The 24,790-nt window shown below is 43.0% G+C and overlaps 1 protein-coding gene across 5 annotated transcripts in view; it reads right to left on the bottom strand.

The window, feature by feature from the left end:
* The window catches only part of LOC137335272 (tubulin polymerization-promoting protein), a 52,041-nt gene that overhangs the window by 24,946 nt on the left and 2,305 nt on the right, over positions 1–24,790 (bottom strand). For 2 of the 5 annotated variants that reach the window (XM_068000583.1, XM_068000567.1), the window contains exon 2: positions 4,127–4,290. The exons of 2 other annotated variants lie outside the window; for them this stretch is intronic. The gene's annotated coding sequence lies outside the window, so the exon portion shown is untranslated. Of the gene's footprint in view, positions 1–4,126; positions 4,291–24,668; positions 24,756–24,790 lie in introns of all 5 variants that reach the window. One more of the 5 variants, XM_068000590.1, reaches the window with a different exon arrangement.

Genomic DNA, 24,790 nt, shown 5'->3' on the forward strand with positions numbered 1-24,790 from the left:
TGCAGCATTACAATAGCTTCTAACTGTGCCTCTTTCTCATACACTGATAACTTTTTATATAACATGTATGGAGTCTTGGTACAGTGGCCGATAATGTTTGTGCTCAGGGTAAGGCTGTTCTGGCCAATATTTATCCCTCAACCAACGTCACTAAAACAGATTACCTGGTCATTTACCTCATTGCTGTTTGTGGGACCTTGCTGTGCACAAATTGGCTACCACGTTTCCCTAGAACTAGAACAGTGACTGCACTTCAAAAAGTACTTCATTGGCTGTGAAGCGCCTTGAGATGCCCTGAGATCGTGAAAGGCGCTATATAAATGCAAGTCCTTTCCTTTCCTTTTGTTGAAATTTTTACTTCACTTCCAAGCACTAGTAAACTAACACCTTGGTTATAGAAAGGGGACGTACCAATTGAGATTGCACATTGGTGGGTGTTGGACCCCTGGCCAAGCAATTTTACTCTCAGCATATGATAAAAAATAGAATCAAAGAAACTTATGTGCAGATAAGTGTCATAAGGCTCATCATAGAAGCAGTTATTATCTGTGTACTTCACCTTATATATAAGAAAAACACAGCAACAAAGAGCACTTTGGTAGATATTAGATTGCAGTTTCTGTCCAGGGAACATTTAATTGATAATTCTTAGGATTCTCAGCAACAAAAATTATAGCCCTGGGAATGGCATCCGGTGGTTGTGTGCTCCCTGCAAACAGTCTCAATTGAAATAACTTTTTGTTGAACCAGAGACAAATTCAAAACAGAACAACAATTTGCATTTATATAGCGCCTTTAACATAACAAAGCGTCCCAAAAGGATTCACAAAGGCATAATCAGACAGAAATGGCACCAAAGTCAAAGAAGATGATATTAGGAGGGGCGACCAAAAGCTTGGTCAAAGAGGTGGGTCTTAAAGGAGGAGGGAGAGGTGGACAGGTTTAGGGAGGGAATTCCAGACCTTATGGCCTAGACGGCTGATGGCACGGCCGCCAATGGTGGAGATTATTTGATTCCTGAAGGTGGTCACACAAAGTAATATCCACTGTGACACATCAGCTGGGGCAGTATCTGGAATGCTACAATTACCCTCAGTACCTTACGGTAGAGACGGCAAAACAGCAGCCAGGGTTCCCACTCCTGATCTTCATCCAGTGTCTCCTGCTGGAAACAGCAAGGGTGGGATTGGACTCATGATACATCTCATTCCCTTTACAGTCAAATAGGCTCACACAGGAATAATGCCCACTTAGCCAAGATACCAGGTGGCATCTATGAAACCATAGCCCAATTGTGGGGAGACCAAAACTAGGGGCCATAAATATAAGATAGTCACTAATAAATCAGGAGAAACTTCTTTACCCAGAGAGTGGTTAGAATGTGGAACTCGCTACCACAGGGAGTAGTTGAGGCAAATAGTATAGATGCATTTAAGGGGAAGCTAGATAAACACATGAGGGAGAAAGGAATAGAAGGATATGCTGATAGGGTTAGATGAAGAGGGGTGGGAGGAGGCTCATATGCAGCATAAACACCGGCATGGACCAGTTGGGCCTGTTTCTGTGCTGTCCATTCTATGTAATTCTCTGTACCAGAAGGCCCCAGCCTTCAGGAGATAGGAAGAAGGGGAGAAAAAATTAAAGCAAAAGTAAAAATTGATCAACTAGTTGTTAAACTAATAGTAACCTCTTATATTAGATTGGAACAAAGGACCACATTTACCCTGACTGACCTTCCCAACTAAGGAGTTATTAGTTTTTTGTTCATTCATTCATGGGATGTGGGCATCGCTGGTAAGGCCAGCATTTATGGCCCATCCCTAATTGCACTGGGAAAGGGGTGGTGAGCCGCCTTCTTGAACCGCTGCAGTCCGTGAGATGAAGGTTCTCCCACACTGCTGTTAGTCGGGAGCTCCAAGATTTTGACCCAGCGACGATGAAGGAACGGCGATATATTTCCATGTCACGATGGTGTGTGATTTGGAGGGGAACGTGCAGGTGGTGTTGTTCCCATGTGCCTGCTGCTCTTGTCCTTCTAGGTGGTAGATTTGGGAGTTGAAAAGTGACTAACCCAGGGAATGTTATCAATGTGTGTTACCTTTTACCATCTCTTCTCAACTACAATCTATTCCCAATAAGATAAAATCTTTTTTTTTACAGCAAAACAATCCACATTATCCAACAACTTGAATTAAGCAACATAGATAACGCAGCAGAGTGGGGATTTAGTGCAAAATAAAATGAATAATCAGATAATTAAGCACGTTCAATTAAGAAAGAAAGACTTCCATTTATATAGCGCCATTCGTGAGCTCAGGACAACCCAAAGCGCTTTAGAGCCAATGAAGTACTTTTGAAGTGTGGTCACTGATGATATGTAGGAAGCACGGCAGCCAATTTGCACACAGCAAGGTCCCACAAACAGCAATTAGATAATGACCAGATAATCTGTTTTAGTGGTGATTGCTGAGGGATAAATATTGGCCAAAACACTGGGAGAACTCCCCTGCTCTTCTTTGAATAGTGCCATGGGATCTTTTACATCCACCTGAGAAGGTAGATGGGACCACGGTTTAACGTCTCATCTGAAAAACGGCACCTCCGAAAGTGCTGCACTCCCTCAGTATTGCACTGGAGTGTGAGCCTAGATTTTGTGTTCAAGTCTCTGGAGTGGGACTTGAACCAACAACCTTCTGACTCAGAGGTGAGAGTGCTACCACCGAGCCATGGCTGACAATGTATATATAGTTATTTTATTTTTAAACCCAAACACAGTCAACACACTACCCAAATCCCTCACCACCCATCATAATAAACAGTGATAAATAATATTTGCATTTATATAACACCTTGCTATCACATTGAAACCATACAATGAATCAATATGTAACAGCGCAGACAAACATTTAATAAAGCAGCACTGTCCCACAAAAAGATGAATGATCAGTTAAACGGGGGAGGGGCAGGGCAGGTGGTTTTGTTTATGGGAGGAATGTTGGCCAGGACACCAAACTCCCACCTTTCTTCAAATAGTGCCTTGGGATCTCTAACATTCACCTGAACCACTGGAGCAGGCAGACAGGATCTTATTTAGTGTCTCAACCGAAGGATGTGACCTCCAAGAATACAGGACTCCCTCAGTACGGCAAAAGAGTGTGGGCTGAGATTAGGAACATAGGAACTGCTGGACGAAAAAAGACCTAGGTCCATCTGGTTCACCTTCTACCATCCCGGTAGTCGCACGGTACTATCAATTAGTCTACAACAGACCCAGACATGAGGTGAGGAAACTCCCCAGCGGTGGAGCGCTTTGGGAATCATAGGTCCAAAGTCACCTGCTCCTCCCAGCAATGGTACACTTACCACATGTCGTGCCTCAAATTACTCACATACTGTATCCCAAAATGTTATTTTCTGAAAGACATTTATCTAATTTGCATTTGAATGAATCAACACTTTCTGCTTCCATCGTCTCCCTAGGGAGTCTGTTCCATAGATTGACCACTCACTGATTAGTTTTGAATTTACCCCCATTCAATCACAGGCCGTGTCCTCTTGTTCTACTGTTCGGGACAAAGTGAAACAGTCTATATTATCTGGTCCCTTTAGAATCCTAAAAACAGCAATCACATCACCTCTCAACCTTCTCTTTGCCAGTGAGAACTTGCCCAATTTGCGCAATCACTCGCACAAACCTTGATATGGGGTTCAAACATTCTGACGGAGAGGAGAACTGAGTCAAGCTGACACAAAGTACGAGTTACACCGTACCTGTCTACTCCGAATGTGAGCCACCAGCACCCAACACTTTTTGTCAACAAACACCGACTCTGCTCGTTGGCAGATATGAACAAGCCTCGGATCTTCATTCAGGTTTTCACAATAAAAACAAACGTGCTATTGAGGGTACTGGGGTGTAGTGGTTATGTTTCTATGTTACATTATGTTATAATCCAGAGAACGCAAGTTCAAATCCCACCGTGGTGGTTTGCGGATTTGAATTCAGTCTAAAAATGCTGGCAATAAGAAGATGGTCCTGTAAAAGTGACCAGGAAGCTTTTGGATTGTTGTAAACACCCAACTGGCTCACTGATGTCCTTTAGGGAAGCAAACTTGCCGTCCTTACCTGGTCTGGCCTATATGTGACTCCAGTCCCACACCAATGTGGTTAGCTCTCAACTGTCCTCTGAAGTGGCCCAGCAAGCCACTCAGTTGTGTCAAACCGCTAGAAAGAAGGCGGCCCACCACCACCTTCTCGGGGCAACAATAAATGCCAGCTTTGCCCACATTCTGAGAATGAATAAAAAAAGTACTGGTTTAGTTTTTCTCCACAGCTCAAACCCAACTTAAGAAGGGAACAGACTTAAGCTCCTCTATGGCACTCACTTGTAAAGTCTGGGGAGGATTCCCAAAGCTGTGGAGTTATTTTGTTCTTTCCTTATGGTATAGACAGACACAACACCTACAATGACCCCTTCCTAGGAAGAGGCATAAAGTTAGGTTGAGGCCTAAACAGACATTCTCAGTGCGCTTGTCTGAAATGACGCCAATACTTAATTTTTATTAACGATGGCGATTAACAGCTAACCAGGCAAGGGGAGTAGGGTCACCAACCCTGATTGAGCACATTACTGGAGGTTTCCTCACATGATCTTCTGCCTCCAACCACCCCTCCCTCACACTCCCGCCATTGGTCACCCGGCACATTCTTCCTCGCAACACTCCACCTTTCCGTGCCAATTGGAAAGTGAACGGACTCTTCATTACCCGAAACAGCCTTTTATCCCCGTCTCCAATACTTTTATATCTAATAAACAAAAATGTTCAAAGAAAATGAAAAAAAAAACACACAAAGCCCCTATGAATTTTCTCCCGGGTTGCTTGCAAGTTATCCGGGAGATCAATCTTTAATTCCCGGGTAGATCAATCTTTAATTCCCGGAGACTCCAGAACAATCCGGTAGGGTTGGCAATCCTAGAGATCTGGACCTGTTCCTGGCTGGAGTGATCATCTCTTACAAAAGGTAGGTAATGTAATGCATAGAATTCAGGGCCAGAGTGATCTCCTGGACTAGTTTCGATTGCCAAAGGGGTCGGAGAGGAATTTCCCAGAATTTTTCCCCCCAAATTGGCCTGGGTTTTTGTCTGGTTTCTCGCCTCTCCCAGGAGATCACATGGTGTGGGGTGGGAAGTGTATATATTGCGATGCACAAGGTATCACGATTGTGTGGAACAGGCTGGATGGACCAGAGGGTCTTTTCCTGTCCTTTACTGTTCGTAAAGGGGAGAGGCTTTAGCAAGATGGCTGAAAGAATAGGATTCGCAATAGATTGCATTGCGTTCTGCTCCATTTAAGATAGCCTCTGTACAGTGTCCTGTAAATATTTATACAGCAGTGTACTTTAGTATTCATCATGTACAGTTCCCATCGAAGTTTGCAGTAGAGGCCAGTCAGCCCATCACGTCTGTGCTGGCTCTTTATGAAGGCAATCCAAAACTAATTCCACTGCCTCACTCTATCTCCAAAGCTCTGTATCTCCCTCTGCTTCAAATATTTATCCAATTTTCCCTTGGGATGCAATGGCGTCTGTTGCAACCACTCCCAGTGCCAAAGTTTTCCATGCTCTTATAAAAAGATCCCCCCACCTCTCCAATTTATTCCACAGCCCACAATCTGTCTCCCTCCTGCCCCCCTCTCCGAATCACGGCTCCTTTCTCTACCGACTTTAACATCCTCTCTATAATGGGCTATTCAAAACTGCCCAACCAATGTTTTGCAATGTTTACCATAAATACTTGATTATATACAAAGTATGTATAACGTTTCTGGTTTTCGTTTTGTTGTTTATTTTTACCAATTTTTATTGCATCAAATTCAGGTTCTTTAAGCAGGACTTTGATTGAATCAAAATTTTACATAGTAACAAGTTCAGGCAGGAGAAGACCATTGGTCCATCTAGCCCACCTATCCAGTGTTCCCTTGGTCCAGTTCTAATAACCCTGCATCCCATTTGTTTGCAAGAACCTGTCACCTGTCTAATTCTTTCTTGAAACCCATCAAGGTTTCTTGTTCCAACACCCCCCCGCCCGACCCCAGTAATCTATTCCACATACTTACCACCCTTTTAGTAAAAGAATGTTCCTCCTGAATTTCAAATTTTCTTTTGTTGTCCTTAATTTGTAAATATGACCCCCTTGTTCTTAAATTCCGTGCACGGCAAAAAGGTTTACTTGTCTACCGAGACTACGTCACAAGTGGGACAGGTAAGTAAGTGATTGGTAGTGACTGTGGGCTAAGTTTTAAGTTAACATATAGCATATAACTAAATTTTAAAAACTAAACTTAATTTAATTAATCTAACAAAATAAAAAAAGGTAACTAATTTGATTAACACTAAATTAATTAATTAAATAAAATAACGGGCGAACAGGAGATGTGTTGCTGCTGCAATATGTGGGAGGTCGTGGACATTTTTGTCCAGGGCGACTACATCTGCGGTAAGTGTCTGCGGCTCGAGGAACTTCGGCTCCGAGTTGAGGAGCTGGAGTCCGAGCTGCGGACATTGCGAGACATCAAGGAGGGAGAAAGCTACCTGGACCTTTCGCTCCAGGAGGCAGCCACACCCCTTAGATAAGATACTTTAGAATTGACACGTGGTGTCAGGGACAGGAGGGTGTGACTGCGAGTGAGGCAGGTACGGGGATCCAGGAGGTAGTACTGAAGCAGCCTCAGTCCCTGCACTTGTCCAATAGATTTGAGGTTCTTGCAACCCTTGTGGACAAGTGCAGGGACTGCGGGGAGGAGGAGCAAACTGACCACAGCACCGTGGTACAGGAAGGCGCTCAAGTGGGGGGGAGTAAAAAGGAAGGTGGTTGTAGTAGACGACAGTGTAGTTAGGGGAATAGACACTGTACTCTGCAGCCAGGAGCATGAGTCCCGAAGGCAATGTTGCCTATCCGGTGAAAGGGTTAAGGACATCTCCTCTGGGCTGGAGAAGAACTTGGAGTGGGAGGATCCAGTTGTCGTGGTCCATGTAGGTACCAACGACATAGGTAGGACTAAGAAAAAGGTTCTTCTGAGAGAGTTTGAGCAGCTAGGGACTAAATTAAAAAGCAGAACCACAAAGGTAATAATCTCTGGATTATTACCTGAGCCACGAGCAAATTGGCACAGGGTAAATCAGATCAGAGAGATGAATGTGTGGCTCAAAGATTGGTGTGGGAGAAGTGGGTTTCGATTCGTGAGGCACTGGCACCAGTACTGGGGAAAGAGAGAGCTGTTCCATTGGGACGGACTACACCTGAACCATGCTGGGACCAGAGTTCTAGCGAATCGAATAACTAGGGAGGTAGATAGGGCTTTAAACTAAATAAGGGTGGGGGAAGGGTCCCGGTCGAGAGAAATCTAGAATGCTAAAGAGAAAAGACAAGGAAGCATTGCAGGAAAGTGATTGGAGTAAGGATAACCAGATTGTGTCAAGAAGGGATAGAGCATACAAACAAAAGAGTGCACTAACAAATAGGGTCCGGGTAAGAAAAACTGGTAATAAGACAAATAGGGCCATAGTACAAAAAGATGTTAAGATGTCTAAAAATGTTAAAAAAAATGAATCCAAAGGCACTGTATCTGAATGAACAAAGCATTCGTAATAAGGTAGATGTATTAACAGCATGATGTGGAGATGCCAGTGATGGACTGGGGTTGACAATTGTAAACAATTTTACAACACCAAGTTATAGTCCAGCAATTTTATTTTTTTATCAATTTAAAATAAAATTGCTGGACTATAACTTGGTGTTGTAAAATTGTTTAGAATTAACAGCACAAATAGATGTAAACGGATACGATATAATTGTGATTACAGAGACATGGCTGCAGGGTGACCAAGGCTGGGAGCTGAATATCCAAGGGTATTCGATATTTAGGAAGGACAGGCATAAAGGAAAAGGAGGTGGGGTGGCATTGTTAGTAAAGGATGAAATAGTGAGAAAGGATATTGGCTCAGAAAATCAAGATGTAGAATCAGTCTGGGTGGAGTTAAGAAGCACCAAGGGGCAGAAAACACTGGTGGGAGTTGTCTATAGGCCTCCAAACAGTAGTGGTAATGTAGGGGATGGGATCAAACCGGGAATTAGAGATGCATGTAACAAGGGTACTACAGTAATCATGGGTGACTTTAATCTACATATAGACTGGTCAAACCAAATTAGCAACAATACTGTGGAGGATGAATTCCTGGAGTGTGTACGAGATGTTTTTTTAGACCAGTACGTTGGGGAGCCAACCAGGTAACAGACTATCCTAGATTGGGTATTGTGCAGTGAAAAGGGGCTAATTAATAATCTTGTTGTGCGGGGCCTTTTAGGGAAGAGAGACCATAACATGATAGAATTCTTCAATAAGATGGAATGTGAAGTAGTCCAATCTGAAACTAGGGTCCTAAATCTGAACAAAGGAAACTACGAAGGAATGAGGAGTGAGTTGGCTATGATAAATTGGGAAGCTTCATTAAAAGGCATGACGATGGATAGGCAATGGCTAACATTTAAGGAACGAATGCATGAATTGCAACAGTTATACATTCCTTTCTGGTGCAAAAACACAAAAGAAAAAGTGGCCCAACCATGGCTAACAAAGGAAATTAAGGATAGTGTTAGATCCAAAGAGGAGTCATATAAAGTTGCCAGAAAAAGTAGCAAGCCTGAGGATTGGGAGCAGTTTAGAATTCAGCAAAGAAGGACCAAGAGATTGATTAAGAGGGGAAAAATAGAGTATGAGAGTAAACTTGCAAGGAACATAAAAGTGGACTGTAAAAGCTTCTACAAGTATGTTAAAGGAAAAAGATCAGTGAAAACAAATATAGGTCCCTTACAGTCAGAAACGGGAGAATGTATAATGGGGAACATTTAAACAAATACTTTGGTTCTGCCTTCACGGAAGAGGTCACTAATAACTTCCCAGAAATGCTAGGGAACCAAGGGACTAGTGAGAAGGAGGAATTAAAGGAAATTAGTATTACTAAAAAAGTGCTGGAGAAATTAATGGGACTGAAAGCCGATAAATCCCCAGGGCTTGATAATCTGCATCCAGAGTACTAAAAGAGGTAGCAATGGAAAAATTCCAAAATTCTATAGATTATAGAATAGTTCCTGCAGATTGGAGGGTGGCAAATGTAACCCCACTTTTTAAAAAAGGAGGGAAGAGAGAAAACAGGGAACTACAGACCGGTTAGCCTAACATCAGGAGCAGGGAAAATGCTAGAGTCTATTCCAGAGGATATAACAGGACACTTAGAAAATATCTACAGGATTAGACAAAGTCAACATGGATTTATGAAAGGGAAATCATGTTTGACAAACCTACTGGAGTTTTTTGAGGATGTAACTGGTAGAATAGATAAGGGAGAACCAGTGGATGTGGTTTATTTGGATTTTCAGAAGGCCTTTCATAAAGTCCCACATAAGAGGTTATTGGGCAAAATTAAAGCACATGGGATTGGGGGGAATATACTGGCTTGCACTGAAAATTGGTTAACAGACAGGAAACAGAGAGTAGGAATAAATGGATCTTTTTCGGGGTGGCAAACAGTGACTAGTGGGGTACCGCAGGGATCAGTGCTTGGGCCCCAGATATTCACAATATATATCAATGACTTGGATGAGGGAACCAAACGTAATATTTCCAAGTTTGCTGACTACATAAAACTAGGTGGGATCGTGAGTTGTGAGGAGGATGCAAAAAGGCTTCAAGGCAATTTAGACAAGTTGAGCGAGTGGGCAAATACATGGCAGACGCAGTATAATGTGGATAAATGTGAAGTTATTCACTTTGGAAGGAAAAACAGAAAGGCAGAGTATTATTTAAATGGTGATAGATTGGGAAATGTTGATGTACAAAGGGACCTGGGTGTCCTTGTACAGCAGTCACTGAAAACAAACATGCAGGTACAGCAACCAGTTAGGAAGGCAAATGGCATGTTGGCCTTCATTAAAAGAGGATTTGAGTACAGAAGCAAGGATGTCTTACTGCAGTTATACAGGGCCTTGGTGAGACCACACCTGGAGTGTTGTGTGCAGTTTTGGTCTCCTTACCTAAGAAAGGATATACTTGCCATTAAGGGAGTGCAGCGAAGGTTCACCAGACTGATTCTTGGGTTGGCAGGGCTGTCGTATGAGGAGAGATTGGGTCAACTCGGCCTGTATTCACTCGAGTTTAGAAGAATGAGAGAGGATCTCATTGAAACATATAAAATTCTGACAGGGCTAGACAGACTGGATGCAGGGAGGATGTTTCCTCTGGCTGAGGGTTCCAGAACGAGGGGTCACAGTCTCAGGATACGGGGTAGGACATTTCGGACTGAGATGAAGAGAAATTTCTTCACTCAGAGGGTGGTGAACCTGTGGAATTCTCTACCACAGAAGGCTGTGGAGGCCAAGTCACTGAATATATTTAAGAAGGAGCTAGATAGATTTCTACACACAAAAGGCATCAAGGGGTATGGGGAGAGCAGGAATATGATATTGAGATAGAGGATCAGCCATGATCATATTGAATGGCAGAGCAGGCTCGAAGGGCCAAATGGCCTACTCCTGCTCCTATTTTCTACATTTCTATGATCCAAATTGTTCAAACCCTTCATAATTATAAACACTTCTATCGTAGACCCTCTCAGTCTTCTCTATACAAGATCTATCCGCATAAGTCATTCTCTTAAGTTCTGTGAGCAACTGTGTGAGCCTTCTCTGTATTCCCCCCAATAACTGAATACCCTTCTCTGTAGCCCCCCCAATAACTGAATACCCTTCTCTGTACCCCCCCCCCAATAACTGAATACACTTCTCTGTATTCCCCCCAATAACTGAATACCCTTCTCTGTACCCACCCCCATATCGGAATACCCTTCTCTATACGCCCCTCCCCATAACTAAATACCCTTCTCTGTACCCCCTCCAATAACTGAATACCCCTTTCTGTACCCCCCTCCTCAATAACTGAATACCCTTCTCTGTACCCCCCTCAATAACTGAACACCCTTCTCTGTAACCCCATAACTCAATACCTTTTTTCTCATTCATTCTCCGGATGTGGGCATCGCTGACAAGGCCAGCATTTATTGCCCATCCTAGTTGTTCTGGTTTGATACAACTGAGTGACTTGCTAGGCCACCTCAGAGGACAGTTGTTTTTTTATATATTCGTTCATGGAATGTGGGCATCGCTGGCGAGGCTGGCATTTATTGCCCATCCCTAATTGCCCTTGAGAAGGTGGTGGTGAGCCCCCTTCTTGAACCGCTGCATTCTGTGTGGCGAAGGTTAAGAGTCAAGCATGTTGGTGTGGAACTGGAGTCACGTATAGGTCAGACCAATTAAGGACGGCGGGTTTCCTTCCCTAAAGGACATCAGTCACTTTTTACAGATACCAGCTTTTTATTTCCAGCTTTTTAAAAACTGAATTCAATTCTCAAACTGCCATGGTGGGATTTCAATTCTCATTCTCTGGATTACTGGTCTGGGCCTGTGGATTACTAGTCCAATAACAAACCATTACACCACTGTACCATGTGGTATATCTTGACTTTGTTCGATTGTGTAAAACAGGTGTTAGTGAGTCGGCAGCCCGATTCACATCTCTCCCCATTTTTATTTCCATTAACTTCAATCGGGAGAGATGTAAAACTGGCCACCAACTCGCTATCACCTGTTTTACACCACTGTAACGTGCCATTTTGTGGCCTACTTGTAGTACAGAATTGCCTTAGTGCCCTGGGTGCTTGCTGCTGTTTATATTATTGTAAACAATTTTACAACACCAAGTTATAGTCCAACAATTTTATTTTAAAATTCACAAGCTTTCGGAGGCTTCCTCCTTCCTCAGGTGAATGTCAAGAAATCCTCGAACCTATCGCATTTATAAATCACAGAACAATACCTGGTGATTACAGATAGTCTTTTCAACTGCCCGTTGCCAAGGCAACCAAATTGTTCAGACAGATAGGTGTTACCTACAGGGCCACCGAATATACAAACGGCCAGAACAAAAAAAAGAGAGAGAGGCGCAGAAACATAGAAACATCCGGAAGGAAAAGACAGCAATTGACCCGTTATATTAAAAACAGGTAACTTTTGTTCGCTGGTGGGGTTACGTGTAGCGTGACATGAACCCAAGATCCCGGTTGAGGCCGTCCTCATGGGTGCGGAACTTGGCTATATTATGGTGTGGATTCCACAGCACCAGAACAGAAGTAAAACAGATCCATAGTTTTCATGTTGCAGGTGCGAAACTGTATTGGGCCGCTGGTCCTTCCCCATTGGTTGGGGGAATCTACGAGGAGGCCCGAACGTGGAAAGCGGAGAGCTCGGCTACACAGCTCGCTTGAAAACATTCAAGATAGTTTCAATTTATTTTTTATGTTTCTTGCCAATTTCAGACAGACGTACTAGTTGCATGTGACAACAACAGCAACTTACATTTATATAGCGCCTTTAACGTAGTAAAACTTCCCAAGGTGCTTCACAGGAGCGTTATCAGACAAAACTTGACACCGAGCCACATAAGGAGATATTAGGACAGGTGACCAAAAGCTTGGTCAAAGAGCGTCGTAAAGGAGGGGAAGAGAGGCAGAGAGGTTTAGGGAAGGAATTACAGAGCTTAGGGCCTAGATAACTGAAGGCACGGCCGCCAATGATGGAGTGGTTAAAATCGCAGATGCGCAACAGGCCAGAATTGGAGGAACGCAGAGATCTCGGAGGGTTGTAGGGCTGGAGGAGGTTACAGAGATAGGGAGGGGCGAGGCCACGGAAGGATTTGAAAACAAGGATGTGAATTTTAACATCGAGGTGCGGCCGGACTGGGAGCCAATGTAGGTCAGCGAGCACAGGGGTGATGGGTGAGCGGGACATGATGCGAGTTAGGATACGGGCAGCAGAGTTTTGGATGAGCTCAAGTTTATGGAGGATGCAATTTGGTGGCAGGCCAGGTAAAGGAGTAACACAAAAAACAATCTCCTGCAAGGAATTTTGAAATCCCATCGACCTCAATGGACATGAAAATTGGGAGATATATATAACGGATGGTTGATCCACTATTCCACGTTTTACACTATCACCCAAAGTCAAAATTACCCTCGATGTTTTTTGTTAGAAAACCTTTGAAGAGAAAAAAAGTTACAAACAATTAAATCACCCTGATTTGGGTAACAATGGTCCAGCAGTGGCTCTATGTAAGCCATTGGCAGCACGTACACATGGCACAAAATCAGCATAAACCAGAGTCCATAAAAAGCAGGACAAATCCAATTCGGCCAATTACCGCCCCATCAGTCTACTCTCAATCATCAGCAAAGTGATGGAAGGTGTCGTCGACAGTGCTATCAAGCGGCACTTACTCACCAATAACCTGCTCACCGATGATCAGTTTGGGTTCCCCAGGACCACTCGGCTCCAGGCCTCATTACAGCCTTGGTCCAAACATGGACAAAAGAGCTGAATTCCAGAGGTTAGGTGAGAGTGACTGCCCTTGACATCAAGGCAGCATTTGACCGAGTGTGGCACCAAGGAGCCCTAGTAAAATTGAAGTCAATGGGAATCAGGGGGAAAACTCTCCAGTGGCTGGAGTCATACCTAGCACAAAGGAAAATTGTAGTGGTTGTTGGAGGGAAGGTCATTGATGAAGCAGCTGTACTCTGCATGATGGTTGGGCATCGGACATTGCCCTGAGCAACTCCTACAGCAATGTCCTGGGGTTGAGATGATTGTTGGAGGCCAATCATCTCAACCCCAGGACATTGCTGCAGGAGTTGCTCAGGGCAGTGTCCGAGGCCCAACCATCATGCAGAGTACAGCTGCTTCATCAATGACCTTCCCTCCATCGTAAGGTCAGAAATGGGGATGTCCGCTGAAGATTGCAGTGTTCAGTTGCATTCGCAACCCCTCAAATAATGAAGCAGTCCGAGCCCGCATGCAGCAAGACCTGGACAACATCCAGGCTTGGGCTCATAAGTGGCAAGTAACATTTGCGCCAGACAAGTGCCAGGCAATGACCATCTCCAATAAGAGAGAGAGTCTAACCACCTCCCCTTGACATTCAACGGCATTACCATCACCGAATCCCCCACCATCAACATCCTGGGGGTCACCACTGACCAGAAACTTAACTGGACCAACCACATACATACTGTGGCTACAAGAGCAGGTCAGAGGCTGGGTATTCTGCGACGAGTGACTCACCTCCTGACTCCACAAAGCGTTTCCACCATCTACAAGGCACAAGTCAGGAGTGTGATGGAATACTCTCCACTTGCCTGATTGAGTGCAGCACCAACAACACTCAAGAAACTCAATACCATCCAGGACAAATCAGCCCGCTTGATTGGCACCCCATCCACCACCCTAAACATTCACTCCCTTCACCACCGGCGCACAGTGGCTGCAGTGTGTACCATCCACAGGATGCACTGCAGCAACTCGTCAAGGCTTCTTCAACAGCACCTCCCAAACCCGCGACCTCTTCCACTTAGAAGGACAAGAGCAGCAGGCACATGGGAACAACACCACCTGCACGTCCCCGCCACCCCGACTTGGAAATATATCGCCGTTCCTTCATCGTCGCTGGGTCAAAATCCTGGAACTTCCTACCTAACAGCACTGTGGGAGAACCTTCACCACACGGACTGCAGCAGTTCAAGAAGGCAGCTCACCACCACCTTCTCAAGGGCAATTAGGGATAGGCAATAAATGCCGGCCTTACCAGCCACACCCGCATCCCATGAATGAATAAAAAGTAAGTACAGTAAACATGGCAAAAATGACTGACAAGGAGAGCTATCTATTTAGGTTTTGCTGCTAGCTTCTTCTCTAACAGGTTTCGCAATTGACCAGAACAGTGTTGTCCAATAGAAATTGCTGACTAGCCACAGGTGTTACTACAGTGACACCGTTTTAGCCACATGCACTAACTTTAGTAGAAAACGCCTTACATGCACTCACACAATACAGGTAATTAAGTATACTTCACATGTGTGTATATTTACTTAACAAACATCTGTCACCATTTAGTAACCAAGGAAGTAAAGCAGGCACAACGATCAAAAAAACACGCACGCTCTGCTTTTTGTTTTATCATTTTACCATTCAAACCCACTAATAGGTTAAAGTTCACGCGCATACGCCGTGCAAATAAGAGTATTGAGATCACATGACCAGCATGTGTCTATTACTCATTTTTTATTTACTAATCAGAAATGTAATTAGTCACATCTGGATTCCCAGTAAGCTCCACGTGACTAGTGGCTAGTGCACTGTATCTGAGGAGTCAGGGGGAGGCAAACCAGGACGTAGCAGCAGAGAGGAGAGACAAGGTACATAGTGAACTAGGAGGGATAAGCAGAAACAGAATAAAGAATAGTGTAGAAAGAGCAGGAATTAGATGGAGGAAAAAAGCAAAGCAGACTAGCTTGGTGTTGGAATGCATGTGTGTTAATGCGAGGAGTGTTACAAATAAGGTTGATGATCTACAGGCACAAGGCGCCACATGGGGTTATGATATATTGGCTATAACAGAGACCTGGCTTAAACATGGACAGGAATGAGAACTAAACATTCCTGCTTACAAGGTATTCAGGAGGGATAGGGAAGGAAAAAAGAAAGGAGTGGGGTGGGGTGGCAGTATTGATCAAGGATGATATTACAGTTCTACAGAGGGATGATATACTAGAGGGTTCAAAGACTGAATCTATTTGGTTAGAGTTAAGGAACAGAAAAGGAGCTGTTACATTGCTGGGTGTTTACTATAGATTCACAAATAGTGAGAAGGAGATAGAGGAGCAAATCTGTAGGCAAATTTCAGGGAAATGTAAAAATAATAGAGCAGTATTAGTAAGGGACTTCAATTACTCTAATATAGACTGGGAATGGAAACAGTGTAAAGGGCAAGAAGGGTGAAGAATTCCTAAAATGTGTACAGGAGAACTTCCTTAATCAGTATGTTTCTAGCCCAATGAGGAAGGAAACAGTGCTGGATCTAAATCTTTTATGGAGGCAGAGAGCATGACTGAGGTACTGAATGAACACTTTGCATCTGCTTTAAAAAAAAATGAAAAAGGTTCTGCTGAGTGAGAGTTTGAGCAGCTAGGATCTAAATTAAAAAGCAGAACCACAAAGGTAATAATCTCTGGATTATTATCTGAGCCACGAGCAAATTGGCACAGGGTAAATCAGATCAGAGAGATGAATGTGTGGCTCAAAGATTGGTGTGGGAGAAGTGGGTTTCGATTCGTGAGGCACTGGCACCAGTACTGGGGAAAGAGAGAGCTGTTCCATTGGGACGGACTACACCTGAACCATGCTGGGACCAGAGTTCTAGCGAATCGAATAACTAGGGAGGTAGATAGGGCTTTAAACTAAATAATAGGGGGGGGGAGGGTCCTGGTGGAGAGAAATCTAGAATTCTAAAGAGAAAAGACAAGGAAGCAGTGCAGGAAAGTGACTGGGGTAAGGATAACCAGATTGTGTCAGGAAGGGACAGAGCGTACAAACAAAAGACAACAAATAGGGTCCGGGTAAGAAAAAATGATAATAAGACAAATAGGGCCATGGTACAAAAAGATGTAAAGATGTCTAAAAATGTTAAAAAGACACTGTATCTGAATGCACGAAGCATTCATAAGGTAGATGAATTAACAGCACAAATAGATGTAAACGGATACGATATAATTGTGATTACGGAGACATGGCTGCAGGGTGACCAAGGCTGGGAGCTGAATATCCAAGGGTATTCGATATTTAGGAAGGACAAGCAAAAAGGGAAAGGAGGTGGGGTGGTGTTGTTAGTAAAGGATGAAATCAGAGCAATAGTGAGAAAGGATATTGGCTCAGAAAATCAAGATGTAGAATCAGTCTGGGTGGAGTTAAGAAGCAACAAGGGGCAGAAAACACTGGTGGGAGTTGTCTATAGGCCTCCAAACAGCAGTGGTAATGTAGGGGACGGCATCAAACAGGAAATTAGAGATGCATGTAACAAAGGCACTACAGTAATCATGGGTGACTTTAATCTACATATAGACTGGTCAAACCAAATTAGCAATAATACTGTGGAGGATGAATTCCTGGAGTGTGTACGAGATGTTTTTTTAGACCAGTACGTTGGGGAGCCAACCAGGTAACAGACTATCCTAGATTGGGTATTGTGCAGTGAAAAGGGGCTAATTAATAATCTTGTTGTGCGGGGCCTTTTAGGGAAGAGTGACCATAACATGATAGAATTCTTCAATAAGATGGAAAGTGAAGTAGTCCAATCTGAAACTAAGGTCCTAAATCTAAACAAAGGAAACTACGAAGGTATGAGCAGTGAGTTGGCTATGATAAATTGGAAAACTTCATTAAAAGGCATGACGGTGGATAGGCAATGGCTAACATTTAAGGAACGAATGCATGAATTGCAACAATTCTACATTCCTTTTTGGCGCAAAAACACAAAAGGAAAAGTGGCTCAAACATGGCTAACAAAAGAAATTAAGGATAGTTTTAGATCCAAAGAGGAATCATATAAAGTTGCCAGAAAAAGTAGCAAACCTGAGGATTGGGAGCAGTTTAGAATTCAGCAAATAAGGACCAAGAGATTGATTAAGAGGGGAAAAATAGAGTATGAGAGTAAACTTGCAAGGGACATAAAAGTGGACTGTAAAACCTTCTACAAGTATATAAAAGAGAAAAAGATTAGTGAAGACAAATGTAGATCGCTTACAGTCAGAAATGGGAGAATTTATAATGAACGGGAAAAATTTATAATGGGGAACAAGGAAATGGCAGAGCAATAAATCAAATATTTTGGTTCTGTCTTCACGGAAGAGGACACAAATAACTTCCCAGAAATGCTAGGGAACCAAGGCACTAGTGAGAATGAGGAAATTAGTATTAGTAAAAAAAATATAGTGCTGGAGAAATTAATGGGACTGAAAGCAGATAAATCCCCAAGGCCTGATAATCTGCACCCCAGAGTACTAAAAGAAGTAGCCATGGAAATAGTGAATGCATTAGTTGTCATCTTCCAAAATTCTATAGATTATGGAACAGTTCCTGCAGATTGGAGGGTGGCAAATGTAACCCCACTTTTTAAAAAAGGAGAGAGAAAACAGCGAATTACAGACCAGTTAGCCTAGCATCAGTAGTAGGGAAAATGCTAGAGTCTATTATAAAGGATGTGATAACAGGACACTTAGAAAATATCAACAGGATTAGACAAAGTCAACATGGATTTATGAAAGGGAAATCATGTTTGACAAACCTACTGGAGTTTTTTTTTGAGGATGTAACTGGTAGAATAGATAAGGGAGAACCAGTGAATGTGGTTTAATTGGATTTTCAGAAGGCCTTTGATAAAGTCCCACATAAGAGGTTATTGGGCAAAATTAAAGCACATGGGATTGGGGGGAATATACTGGCATGCATTGAAAATTGGTTAACAGACAGGAAACAGAGAGTAGGAATAAATGGGTCTTTTTCGGGGGGGTGGCAGGCAGTGACTAGTGGGGTACCGCAGGGATCAGTGCTTGGGCCCCAGCTATTCACAATATATATCAATGACTTGGATGAGGGAACTAAATGTAATATTTCCAAGTTTGCTGAGGACACAAAACTAGGTGGAATCGTGAGTTGTGAAGAGGATGCAAAAAGGCTTCAAGGCAATTTAGACAAGTTGAGTGAGTGAGCAAATATATGGCAGATGCAATATAATGTGGATAAATGTGAAGTTATCCACTCTGGAAGGAAAAGCAGAAAGGAAGAGTATTATTTAAATGGTGATAGATTGGGAAATGTTGATGTACAAAGGGACCTGGGTGTCCTTGTACACCAGTCACTGAAAGCAAACATGCAGGTGCAGCAAGCGGTTAGGAAGGCAAATGGTATGTTGGCCTTCATTGCAAGACGATTTAAGTACAGGAGCAAGGATGTCTTACCGCAGTTATACAGGGCCTTGGTGAGACCACACCTGGAGTATTGTGTGCAGTTTTGGTCTCCTTACCTAAGAAAGGATGTACTTGCCATAGAGGGAGTGCATTGAAGGGTTCACCCAGATTCCTGGGATGGCAGGACTGTCATATTAGGAGAGATTGGGTCGACTCGGCCTGTATTTACTCGAGTTTAGAAGAATGAGAGGGGATCTCATTGAAACATATAAAATTCTGACAGGGCTAGACAGACTGGATGCAGGGAGGATGTTTCCTCTGAATTGGGGGGGGGGGGGTCCAGAACGAGGGGTCACAGTCTCAGGATACGGGGTAGGACATTTAGGACTGAGATGAGGAGAAATTTCTTCACTCAGAGGGTGGTGAACCTGTGGAATTCTCTACCACAGAATGCTGTGGAGGCCAAGTCACTGAATATATTTAAGAAGGAGCTAGATAGATTTCTAGACACAGAAGGCATCAAGGGGTATGGGGAGAGAGCGGGAATATGGTATTGAGATAGAGGATCAGCCATGATCATATTGAATGGTGGAGCAGGCTCGAAGGGCCAAATGGCCTACTCCTGCTCCTATTTTCTACGTTTCTATAATTCTATATATAAAAAAGAGGATGATGAAATTAACGTCGCAGTAGAGGAGGGAGGAGTAGAGGTATTAGATAGGATAAAAATAGATAGTAAGCAGGTGCTCAATAGTTTGGCATCACTCAAAGTTAACAAGTCACCTGATTCAGATGAGATGCATCCTAGGTTGTTGAGAGAAAGGATGGAGATTGCAGAAGCTCTGACCACAATCTTTCAATCCTCCTTGGATATGGAAGTGATGCCAGATGACCAGAGGATTGCAAATGTTATACCCCTGTTCAAAAACAGGGAGGAGGATAAACCTGGTAACTGCAGGCCAGTCAGTCTAACATCAGTGGTAGGAAAACTATGAGAGACAAAATTAATTCTCACTTGGAGAAGCATGGGTTAATAAGGGACAGCCAGTATGGATTAGTTAAAGACAAATCATGTCTGACTAACCTGACTGAGTTCTTTGATGAAGTATCAGAGGGGGTTGATGAAGGTAGTGCAGTTGATGCATATAAGGACTTTCAAAAGGCATTTGATAAAGTACCACATAACAGACATTTGGAAAATAGAAGCACATGGGATTAAAGAGGCAGTGGTAATTTGGGTATGTAATTGGCTAAGGGATAGGAGGCTGAGAGTAGTGGTGAATGGATGTTTTTCTGACTGGAGAGTAGTATGTAGTGGGGTCCCCCAGGGATCAGTATTAGGACCATTGCTTTTCTTGTTATATATTAATGACCTAGACAAATGCTGGAATATGGGATTAGAGTAGACAGGGCTGATGGCCGGCGCGGACACGATGGGCCGAAGGGCCTCTCTCCGTGCTGTATAACTCTATGACTCTAAGACTTGAGGTATAGGGAGCACAATTTTGAAGCTGTGGATGATTCAAAACTTGGCAACGTAGTAAACAATGAGGAGGATAGTAGCAGACTTCAGGAGGGCATAGACAGACTGGTGAAATGGGCAGATACATGGTAGATTAAATTTAATGTGGATAAGTGTGAAATGAACACTTTGGGAGGAACAACATGGAGAGGCAGTATAATCTAAATAATAAGGTTTGAGGGAGGTGAAAGAGCAGAGGAACCTGGGGATACATATTCACAAATCTTTGAATGTGGCAGGACAAATTGATACGGTGGTTAAGAAAGCATATGGGATACTTGGCTTTGTAAACAGGGACATTGAATACAAAAACAAGGAAGTCATGCTAAATCATTACAAATCACTGGTTAGGCATCAGCTGGAGAATTGTGTACAATTCTGGGCACCACACTTTAGGAAGGATGTCAAGGCCTTGGAGAGAGTAGAGGAGGGTTACCAGGATGACACCAGGGATGAGAGACTTCAGTTACGTGGAGAGATTGGAGAAGCTGAGATTGTTCTTCTTAGAGCAGAGAAGGTTAAGGGGAGATCTAATAGAGCTATTCAAAGTAATGAGGGGTTTTGATAGAGCAAGTAGGGAGAAACTATTTCCACTGGCAAATGGGTCAGTAACCAGGGGTCATAGATTTAAAATAATTGGAAAAATAACTAGAGGGGAAATGAGGAGATTTTTTTTCACACAGAGGGTTGTTAAGATCTGGAAGGCACTGCCTGAAAGGGTGGTGGAATCAGATTCCATAGGAACTTTCAAAAGGCAATTGGACATGTACTTGAAGGGAAATAATTTGCAGGGTTATGGGGGAAAAAACTGGGGAGTGGGGCTAAATTGGACACCTCTTTCGAAGAGCCGGCACAGGCACTATGGGCCGAATGGCCTCCTTCTGTGCTGTAAGATTCTGTGATTCTAGGAGTCAATGCCTTCAGAAGTGGAGCATAAAATTGGGAATGAAGGAAAAAAGGTACAGGTTGGACTTTTCAGGTCCTAATTAAGAAGAATGTTAAATTAGAAATCACAGCACATTAAGGAACCAGAAATACCCAACTCTTTTACAAAAGCAATATTTGACTGAATTATGGTGAAAACTCAATGACAAGGTGAATGGAATGAGTGTACATTCTAAACACTTTCTCGAGTCCAATTTCTCATTACAGAGTCAACCATAGGATTCAAACATCCTTTCTGGCTGCATGAAGTGCATAAATTACCACAATTCACGACTTCTAGCTCATGGAGAAGGAGGGAGGTAGGAGTTGGTTTATTTTAAAAACATAATATTTAGAGGGAATGTTACCATCTGGACTACTTTCCAACGTCAAACCATTACAAAGAATTATCAGCTTTCAAAAACTGTGTTCTGGCCATTTCTGAATATCTCTTTGAGCAGCGAGTGCCAATGACAGGGGGGGTGGGGTAGTTGATGAGTTACTGAGCTGTCAGTATAAACAGCACATCACTGAGAAACCGCATGACCCATCTACAGATGTTCGTCATCAAACTCAGCAACGTCGCAAAGACAGATTTCTCCATCAATGCCAACACTCACCATTTAAATCAAAAGTATTACAGAAAACAAAGATAGATGGAAAACAAACACACATTAAAAGTTAAAAATAAGTCTTAGCATTGGTTCGATGGTACTCTTTTAATCAACTCAAAAAAGCAAAAGAAAAAGGTAAGCGGAATTGATCGAGATATTTTGGTTTGAACGCTACGTAAGGGAATCTTAATTTAAGACATGATCAAAGGTCAAAGTTAAGGCATGATTATGGCTGTGCAACACTGCAAGGCTCCTACCATTTCTGCATAAACATCTGTCAGTCACACTGAAACATGGTTCAGAATCTTTACTTTTACTTTCACCTTGGTCCCTAACAGACTCCTGGCAAGTGAAAGCTGTGAAGAATTGTACCGTGAGTAAGCAGCATCACAGCTAACTGCCAGCAATAACTACTAAATATGTCCCCAGTGAAAGTGTAAAGGAAAACCTAATCGGGGTCACGTTCTTTATCAAATTTGTCCATTCTCGTCTCAGGGGGCTAAACAAATAATCTTTGTACAACTGTGTCAAGGAGATTAAATCTGGGACAAATAAATTAGCTCTTCCCACAATCTGACTGTGAATTTATAAATGTAATTATTGATTTGAAAAAGGTTTGGGACCTCCAGTGCACTCCAGGAGTTGGCTCTCGTTCAGCCTAGCCACAATGAAGAGGGGTTAGAAGGATGAAGGGGAGTTTGGCACAGTGATATCAGAGGCTGCCCTGTACTTTTTTCAGGTGTGCCTTTCATTACATCGAATTTACAACACGGAAATAGGCCATTCGGCCCAACCAGTCCATGTTGGTGTTTATCCTCCACGTGAGCAGTAGTCCTATCACATTGCTATTCGTGGGACCTTGCTGTGTGCAAATTGGCTGTCACATTTCCAACATTACAACAGTGACTACACTTCAAAAGTACTTCATTGGCTGTAAAGTGCTTTGGGATGTCTTGAGGTCGTGAAAGGCATTGTATAAATGCAAGTTAGTTAGTTCTTTGTTTCTTTTTTTTCTAACCCCATGCGCTCGTCCTGTTCCCATACCCCTTTATTTCTCTTTCCTTCAACCGCCTATCCTATTCTTAAATATTGACATGGTCCCTGCTTCAATCATTAACTCCAATAGTGCATTTCACAGCGTCATAATCCTCTGTTAAAAAGATTTCTCCTGCTTTCTGTCCTAGAACTCTTGCATTGAATCTCTTATTTTTACATCCCCTTGATCTAGACCCCATAATCACTGGAACAGTCTGTTTCTACCTCCTGTGTTTATCATTTTAAACACCTCCATCAAATTATCCCTTAATCTCCACTGTTCTAATGAAAACAGCCCTGATTTTTCAAGTCTTTCTTTGATTGGTAATGTTATGTTTGATGTTCTTGTTCTGGGAAATATTCAGCCCGGAATGTAAGCTCTATCGTTTTTCTTCAGTATCACATTAATGCGTGTGCCAAAATATCAAAGGCCCCATTAAAACAAACTCCATCAATTGATCAGGGCGGGCTGCACAGTTTCTTACAATCACCATCAACTCAAATACAGGGAACGTGTTAAATACAGGACCTTGAAATAAGGGGGGTGATGGGGGGCACTTAAACTTTACGTATAACATGGACGACCTCTATCACCAGCAAAAATAATTCTACTGCCATCAGTGACCCAGCCCTCCCCTACAGCACACCACCACAATGTGCTCCACCCAACACTAATCAAAGTTTCAGTTCTTGATTCAAGAAAGCCAACAATATAGGATGTTTCAATCGCTGTCTGACATGTTTACACAGGCAGCTTCCACTGTCAGTGTGGACACAGGATTTTAAATGGAGAAAAGTTGAAGTGTGCACGTGATAACTCACTTGTGTCTCTTTAGTCTCCATTCACGTGGATTAGAAGCTCAGCACAGACTGAATATTTTCTGTTTTAAACGATTACTCTGGGCCAATAAAAATATTGCAGGTTCCTCTGTATTGACCATGAAGAGCAATACAGACTAGGAAAGTCCTGGGTTTGATTCCGAGGCTGACACTTTAGATGCACTTTCGGATGAGGCGTTAAACCGAGGCCCCGATTGCTCTCTCAGGTGGAAGTAAAAGATCTCACGACATTATTTTGAAGAAAAGCAGGGGATTTCTCCCCAGTGTCCTGGTCAATATTCATCCCCCAACTAACATCACTAAAACAGGTTACTTGATCATTATCACATCGTTGTTTGTGGGACCTTACTATGTGCAAATTGTCTGCCATGTTTACTACATTACAACAGTGACTACACTTCAAAAGTACTTCATTGGCTGTAAAGCACTTTGGGATGTCCTGAGGTCATGAAAGGCACTATCTAAGTGAAAGTTCTTTCTTTTCTTCTTTAGTCTGTAGAGAGTTGGTTAATCTGGGCTCGGGCAGTTGCTACACTTGGCTTCAAGGTTTCTCAGGCTAGAGAGGGGAAAAATTGGCCAGGGTTATTCTTCTGTTCCAGTGACCCACCCCCCAACCCCCCTGGAAAGGACACACATGGACCTCGGATCAGGACAGGCTCAGCCTGGGCTTCAATGTGAATTCACAGTTACAATGACCTTCTAGGTAACTTATAGAACACCAGGGACTCCCCATCACTGTTGTGATTTGTTTCTTCCGCAGGAGCGAATCATCTATGGAATTGTGTTAATTCACTATTTGTATTTCAATAGTTCCCTTTTATTTGTAACTCACCTTAACGGTGTGCTGTCTACAGGATGCACTGCAGTAACTCGCCAAGGTTTCTTCGACAGCACCTCCCAAACCCGTGACCTCCATCACCTAAAAGGACAAGGGCAGCAGGCACATGGGAACAA

This window comes from Heptranchias perlo, chromosome 2, assembly GCF_035084215.1.
Source record: "Heptranchias perlo isolate sHepPer1 chromosome 2, sHepPer1.hap1, whole genome shotgun sequence".
NCBI lineage: Eukaryota > Metazoa > Chordata > Chondrichthyes > Hexanchiformes > Hexanchidae > Heptranchias > Heptranchias perlo.